This window comes from Pleurodeles waltl, chromosome 3_1, assembly GCF_031143425.1.
Source record: "Pleurodeles waltl isolate 20211129_DDA chromosome 3_1, aPleWal1.hap1.20221129, whole genome shotgun sequence".
Classification (NCBI taxonomy): domain Eukaryota; kingdom Metazoa; phylum Chordata; class Amphibia; order Caudata; family Salamandridae; genus Pleurodeles; species Pleurodeles waltl.
This window is the reverse complement of record NC_090440.1, coordinates 434,383,150-434,391,331: the sequence shown is the minus strand read 5'-3', so window position 1 is coordinate 434,391,331 and position 8,182 is coordinate 434,383,150.

The following is an 8,182-nucleotide window of genomic DNA, read 5'->3' as shown; positions in this document are numbered from 1 at the left end:
CCAAAAATTGTCCACGTGGTTGTTGGTGATGTATGGACCCGGCGTGGTCTAAGACTCCGGAGTATATTGGTAAGTGCATGAGACACTTGGTTTATGTTGTAATTTGCAAGGTTTAATAGGTCAATCGGGCGTGATTGACGAGTCCAGTTTGAGTCAAATTGTGTGAATGAAACCTTCGATGGAGATTTGGAAAGTTCTAAAGTGCACCAGAGCGAACCATTGACAAGTTGAGAGTAGAATTTGCGGGTCAAATTTTGCTTGCAGTGTGTGATCTGAGAATAAGAGAGTAGCGGCCAAGGCTTCAAGTGAAATCTCTGTAAAGTTCTGAAGCGATTGTGTTACCCTTCCTGTAGTAAACCGGCAAATTTGAGTTTGTTGTTAAGGTGCTCGCAATATATTGCATTCGTTTTGTGTGGATAGAGAGTGAGGAAGACAAGCGCAAGACTTTGTCAGCCGCAGTGTGTGTGAGTGTGACATCATTGGAGCCGCGCTGGGATAGGTTAGGTGCTGAGAGGGTGGATGCGCACGCATTGGCAGCTGTCCATGAGAGGCAATTGGTTGAGAAGGTAGCCGAAGAGCGTTTTTGGAATTAAAGTCACTTCCTGATTAGATTCTAAACAAAATAAAAGATGCAAAAATGAAGTTTTTCAAGGCTTTAAAGGGTGCTTTGAGGGGAGATGCGTACATTACAGCAAGTGTGAGGGAGCCTACACCGCCAGAGGATACTCCGGCTTCTGCCATAATGGAGGAGAAGGGAGTTGCGCCATGTCTTTGGCTAAAGAATTGGTGCAAATGAACAGAGAAAGATGGGTGTTTGGCGTTTCCAGAGAATGGAACCTTTAATATAGGGGTCCTAGAAAATTTGCGAAAAGCGCTAAATGAGCAGAAGCCGCCTCTGAGACCAGCTCAGTTTGAGGTGTTAGCAATTTGGGAATTAATGGCCATACGACAGAGGCAACAGAAATTCAAGCGGAGAATGAGGAAAGCAGAAAAGACCTTCGCAGAAGCTAGATGGGATAGTGAGACCAGGATGTGGAGAAGGGAAATAATAGACGGAGTTAGGATGTTTCCGGCAATAACTCAAGAAGCCGAAGCACAGGGAAGAAAGGCCACTTGTAAAACAGACAAGGGCTCTAGCAAGCAGAAGGAGACTCAGAAGTCTTGGGCAGATGCAGATGATTCGGATGATGATGAGTTTCTCAATCAGTTATTACATGATCGACAGCCACCATATGCCATGAATGACAATAGACCAAGTACTAGTGCAGGTCCTGTAAATCCGACACAAAATCAGGGAGCCACAAGTGCAGAACAGGCAAATAATGTTATCACATCAGCTCTGATACAGAATGGTGCTAGTGTATCCATTGCACCAGACACACACATACAGTTGCAGCCACCACCCTTTCAGAGGCTCTACCCTGATTTCCCAGTATTAGAGACGACTACGAGTTTGATGGTGCCGCCTGATCCAGTATACACGAGATCAAAGTTAGTGCAGATTGAGCCAACTCCACAATTGCTGCCCCAGCCGCAGCAACAGGTAGTCCCGAATTACATTTTGGTCGTAGGACCACAGTCAGGTACAGCACCTATGATGAATCAAGCTATTGGAGTTAATTCTCTATCGGGATTGGGAAACAGACAGGCACCAGCTGCTATATCATTGCCAATTACCGTTGGTCCGCCAGTATCGCTATATGCGCAGGCGAAGCCTAGTGTATGTGACCAAGGGGTAATGACTCATTAGGTGATGAGAGGAGGGTTCACAGGAAGCTCCCAGGGAACGACACCGGGAGGACAGACAGCAGAGAGGTCTAGATCTTTGCTGGACTTCAGTACGATTGGGGTTCCTTTAGAGACAATGAGACAAGCAGGATTGGGTCTATTAACCCCACAAGTATTGGGAGCAAATACGTCACAGACACCAATAATGCAGGCTGGAAATATCTTGTTGCAAGGCTTAATGGCGCAACAGTTGACTGAGTGGTTAGACAAGCTTAACACCCCACAGACTACTCCTGCGACAGCGGGGCGATTAGAAAGAGAGGAATACCTGAATTTTGTGAGGTTGGGGGTGGAAGCAGCTGAGCTAGTTGAAGGGACTATGGGAGTGAATAGATTAGAATCATACACCGAGGCAGAACTGAGATATCTGTGCCCGAAAATAACCAAAGAGGTTAGTAAGGTGCATCAGAGGTTAGCGAATGTGGCAGACAAATACGGCATAGATTTAGACAATACTAAGCATCTGAAGAGGAGTTATAGGTTAGACTTCGAACCTAAAGATTTTGATCACATGAGATCCACTGGAATGAAGGCACACCTCAAGGGGATACTACAGAGTGCACAGGTTTGGGGGGCTTTGGAGAAGTGGGAAGGCAGATGGGCGAAGAAGAGAGATAAGAGGAAAAGTGACTGCCTGGAACCACAGCAGCCGAAGGCTGCGCCAGACACAAGAACAACAAAGATGTTACCAATGAGAGAGACAGCTGGAGGGGTCCTAGTCCATGTACCTTGGTTGAGGGGAGACATCTTGTCCTTCACAAATGATTACCCCAGGTTGAGGGAAAAGCCAACAGTGTGGTATCAGCAAACGGATAGGTTTGTGAAGCTTGCAAAGTGTCTCTGGGAAGACTTCAATACATTGTTTGAGATTATAGTTCCAGCTGATTTGTGGCTTAAGTGCAAGAGGAGTGTGGATTGACCGACAACGAAACCGGCAAGGGACAGGGCTACATGAGCACCGTCTCCTGAGGGGATGAAATACTACTATAAGATGATTGAGTTTTTGAAGCAGAAGGTGTCACCGCAGAATACTGATTGGCAGAAAATGTATCGAACGGCACAAGAAGGCAAAGAGTCGGTACAGGCTTACTATGAGAGGTTGTTAAAGGCATTCAAACACTATAGTGGCACGGAGGTCATAGAACCAAAGGACATGAACCACCTTGTGTTCAGGTTCGCTGAAGGATTGAGGCCAGAGATTAGCCAGATGATTAAGAATCATTTGATCTGTTGGGAAGCGAAACCGATTGATGAAGTGTTGCAGTATGCGAAATACTGTAGCGATGAGATTGAATTGAAGCAGAGAAAGCTGAAAGAGAAGGTGATGGTGATGCAAATTAAGGCAGCTCAGGCAGGGATGCAGGGAAATGGAGTACAGCAGATGGTATAGCAACAGCCTCAAGGGAACGGAATGTTCCAGCCCCAAACAAGAGGCAGAGGTCGGGGAGGTTTTGCGAACCGTGGTCTAGACTTGAATACTGTTGTGGTTCAAAATGATGTGCCGGGGATGAAAAAGATGTCGCCATGCCATGCGTGCGGGGGCGTGGGACACTGGAAGCAAAAGTGCCCAATGATGGTGCAGAATAGTGTTGTTCAATAAAGCAATGATGTCGGTACATTTCAAAATGTGAGGGGTCCAAGAGTGAGGGGTCCAAATCCGAACTTCCAGAATAACATGGCTCAGATGCAGGGTCTCCAGCCTATGCAACAAGTGCAAATGCCACGTATGCAACCTGTGCAGTTGCAGCAAATACAACAGCAGATTCCCATGGTACCTAGACAGCAAATGCAGTTGCCTTTAGCTCCGATGGGACAGCAACAGATGATGCTTCCTCAACAGGTCACAGGTCAAACAATCAGTCAAAGCAATACAGTACAACAGCTCCCATTGCGTGGTGAGAATGGAATAAACGATGAATGGTCGGATGATTGTTCAGATAATGAGGAGTGCAGGCTTGCAGCATCCCTAGAAGTAGATCAGAGGGGCCCTTATGTGCAAGGGAAGGTGATGGGTCACAAGGTTTCCTTCTTGGTTGACACAGGAGTTACACGCTCTACAGTTAGAAGGTTCTGAAATTGCCGCTTTCGGGGCGTACCATAATGGTGGTAGGAGTAGCAAATCAGCTCTTGACTAATCCGATTACAGATCCGGTTCAAATTGAGATTGGTACCTTTCAGGGATTGCACAGGTTTGTAGTCTGTGATTCAAGTCCCGTATCCCTCCTGGGAAGAGACTTAGGGGGTCATTCTGACCCTGGCGGCCGGTGGCCGCCAGGGCCACCGACCACGGGAGCACCGCCAACAGCCTGGCGGTGCCCCTTAGGGCATTCTGACCGCGGCGCTTTGGCCGCGGTCAGTGCAGGAAAACCGGCGGTCTCCCGCTGGTTTTCCGCTGCCCGTCAGAATCCTCCAAGGCGGCGCAGCATGCTGCGCCGCCTTGGGGATTCTGACACCCCGTACCGCCATCCTGTTCCTGGCGGTTCGGCCGCCAGGAACAGGATGGCGGTAGGGGGTGTCGCGGGGCCCCTGGGGGCCCCTGCAGTGCCCATGCCAATGGCATGGGCACTGCAGGGGCCCCCGTAAGAGGGCCCCGCTTGTATTTCACTGTCTGCATAGCAGACAGTGAAATACGCGACGGGTGCAGTAGCACCCGTCGCACCTTCCCACTCCGCCGGCTCGATTACGAGCCGGCTTCATGGTGGGAAGGTCGTTTTCCCCTGGGCTGGCGGGCGGCCTTTTGAAGGCCGCCCGCCAGCCCAGGGGAAAACTCAAAATACCCGCCGCGGTCTTCCGACCGCGGTACGGTATTTTGGCGGTGACCGCGCCCGGCGGGAGTCAGAATGACCCCCTTACTGTGTAAAACGAGGTGTTCGATCACCTGTTCCAATGCGGGAATTGAGGTGCAGACAAACAGTGATGATGAAGGGGATGATGGTCAGATCTCGGAGCCAGAGACGGAGACCACAGATGAGGAGTACCATTTGATAAGCTTCTTCCCGATGTTCACAGTGACCGATTTGCCAACAGAATTACAGGGAACAGTGACAGAGAAGGTATGGAACTTGACAGGAAAGGAAGTGGGACTGATCAAAGGAGTAGAACCAGTCAAAGTAGATGTGAAGCCAAATGCCGTGTTTCCCCAGGTACATCACCTCTTCACGAGACAGCCAATTTCTCTTCAGTTTTAAATTCCTTGACAAGGTTTACAGTTGATGTCGAATTCCTCAAGGGTTTTCAGTATCACCTTCCATCTTCAATCAGATATTGAAAAAGGATTTGTAATCATTGGAACTGCCTTTTAATTCGACTCTAGTACAGTACATTGATGACTTGTTGATTGCATCCAAAACGAAAGATGACTGCAGGTATGATACTATTGCCTTACTGAATCATTTGGGAAAGAACGGACATAAAGTGTCCCCAAAGAAGCTACAGTACTGTCAGAAAGAGGTGAAGTACTTAGGCCACCTGATTGAAAGGGGGTCAAAGAGAACATCCAAAGAAAGAGTGACAGCCATATTACAAATGAGTCCCCCACCATCCAAAGGAGACGTGAGGATGTTTTTGGGAATGGTGGGCTACTGTTGCCAGTGGATTCCCAACTTCTCGATTATCTCTAAGCCTTTGGTGAGGTTGGCTGTCAAAGAGGTTAAGGATGGCCCGGATATCCTAACTATGTCAGAGAAAGAAATGAGGACCTTCATTGAACTGAGAGTGCATGTGCAGGGCTCCAGCTTTAGGTATGCCTGACTACACAAAGCCTTTTGTACTGTTTTGTCATGAACGTGATGCTTGTTCTCTGTCTGTCCTGACACAGATCCATGGAGGTGCAAACCGCCCAGTAGCATATTTTTCAGCTACTTTGGACCCAGTCGCAGCAGCTTTACCGGGTTGTTTGCGTGCAGGTGCAGCAGTTGGTCAGAGACTCACTCAGTGTGAAGGCATAGTGATGGGACATCCCTTGACAGTAATGGTCCCACATTCAGTTGAAATACTATTGACCCGAACTAAGACCCAGCACATGACGAATGCTAGGTTGACCAAGTATGAGACAGTTATACTGGGGTTACCAAATGTGTCACTCAAACAATGTACTGTGTTAGTTAAACCCATCAACTTTGCTTCCCAATGAAAATACAAATGTTGATGATGCTGAGGAAGTGGAACATGATTGTCTTGAGGTAACAGAACTGTGCACCAAACCAAGACCTGACATTAAAGATACCCAATTGGAAGAAAATGATTACATTATCTTTGTTGATGGTTCATGCTTGAGGGACTCAGTGGGAGTACTAAGAGCCGGATATGCTGTGTGTACAATCACCGGTATCCTGGAAGCATCTTGGCTCGAGAGAGTGTACTCTGCTCAAGTGGCTGAATTGGTTGCTCTTACTAGGGCATGCCGCTGACAAATTGAAAGTCACTATCTATACTGATAGCAGATACGGATTTGGAATTGTCCATGATTTTGGCCAGCTATGGTCACAGAGGGGTTTCATGACTTCTTCTGGTTCTGTAGAAGCCTAATTATTCAGCACCCATCCAGGATACAAACGACCGTTATCCAGCTCTTTTAGGTAAACATAAAGAATTTATTAGAGATAGAATAGAAAGACATGTACATGGAGGATGCTCGGTACTAGTTGTACACGAACAGCCCAATATCAGGAAGTAATACACGATCTTTTATAGTATTAAACCACAAACATAATTCAACGTTTTATTGGTTCTTTGGCATTGACGTATGATTGACGTATGACTATTTCTCCATTATGGCTGAAGGTAGTTTTTCCTATCATACCATATATAGTAACAAAAAGCATAGAAAAGGATTTTACACAAGGTGGCCTACGTGCCTAATATCACATGGTCCATCTTGTGACAGAACTTGAGAACATCACGTACTCAGACTGGTACTTTCCAGAAGGGAAATTGCTTCAGCTAGCATGCAATGACAGTGATATTTCATGATGGCAGTTCAGAGAGCAAGCCTTGCAACATAATGCGTTCCTAGCAGTAGCGAATTACATTTGTAGACCTCTTTACTTAATGATAGTCCTGTGCAGAGATTGTCATTGTGTATCACAGGGGCCACCAGGCATAGCATACCTAAGAACTGTAAAATGTGATTCCACAGTTCTCCAGTGAAAAATGGTGAAAAAATTAAGGAGTTGTTGCATGCGATTCAGTTACCTCTTGAAATTGCCGTGGTGAAATGCAGCGCTCATGTTAAATCACAAGACTTTGTGTCAATGGGAAATGGATATGCAGATCAAGTCGCAAGGTTTTGTGCACTGAACTGTATATCGTTCAAGGATCAGTGGGAATTGTTACCGGAAACTGAAAATGAGACATGCACAGGTTATGTATTGAGGGTGGTTGACACAATGGAAGAGTTAAAATTGTTGCGGGGACGTGCCAGCAGAGAAGAGAAACGCTCTTGGCTTAAAATGCAATATGTACAAAGACCTGATGATTTGTGGGTTTCAGATGAAGGGAAGATGGTTTTGCCAAACAGTCTTTTGTCACAGTTTGCAAGGTTTTTCCATGGTCAAGCACATATTGGTAGAGACGCCATGATCAGGTTGTTCAAAGTCGATTGGTTCAATCCAAAATTCAGACAAGCTGCAGAAGTAATCTGTCACAGGTGCATCATCTGTCAACAGATGAATGCGGGGAAAGGGACCGTGGTGAATTTGAGCCACATTGGGAGAGCAGGAGGTCCATTTAGCAGGATGCAGATGGATTTTATTGAGATGCCTCTGTGTGGAGGTGTGAGGTACGTGTTGGTGATTGTGTGCATCTTTAGTCACTGGATTGAAGCTTACCCTACACGTACGAATGACAGTCTCACAGTAGCGAAGTTGCTGCTTAGGGAGTTGATACCACGTTTCGGGTTTCTGATCTCTTTAGAATCAGATAGAGGAAGTCACTTCAACAATGAGGTTGTTAAACTCTTGTGTGCCGCACTGAACATTGAACAGAAGTTGCATTGTAGCTATATTCCCGAAACCTCAGGACTAGTGGAGCAGATGAATGGTACCTTGAAGTCGAGAATGGCAAAAATGTGTGCAGCTACCAATTTGAAATGGCCAGATGCATTGCCCTTATTGCTAATGTCAATCAGAAATACACCCAACAAGAAAACAGGACTGTCTCCTCATTAAATTCTCATGGGCTGAGCTTTGAGATTGGCCACCGTGCCTGCAAATGCTCTTGTGAATATCACAGATGATATGGTGTTGGACTACTGCAAGGGTCTGGCTGATGTGGTCCACTCTTTCTCTCACCAGGTGGAAGCCACCACACTGCCACCGATTAATGATCCAGGTCACAATCTGAAAGCCAGTGACTGGGTTGTTGTCAAGAAACACGTGAGGAAGTCGTGTTTGGA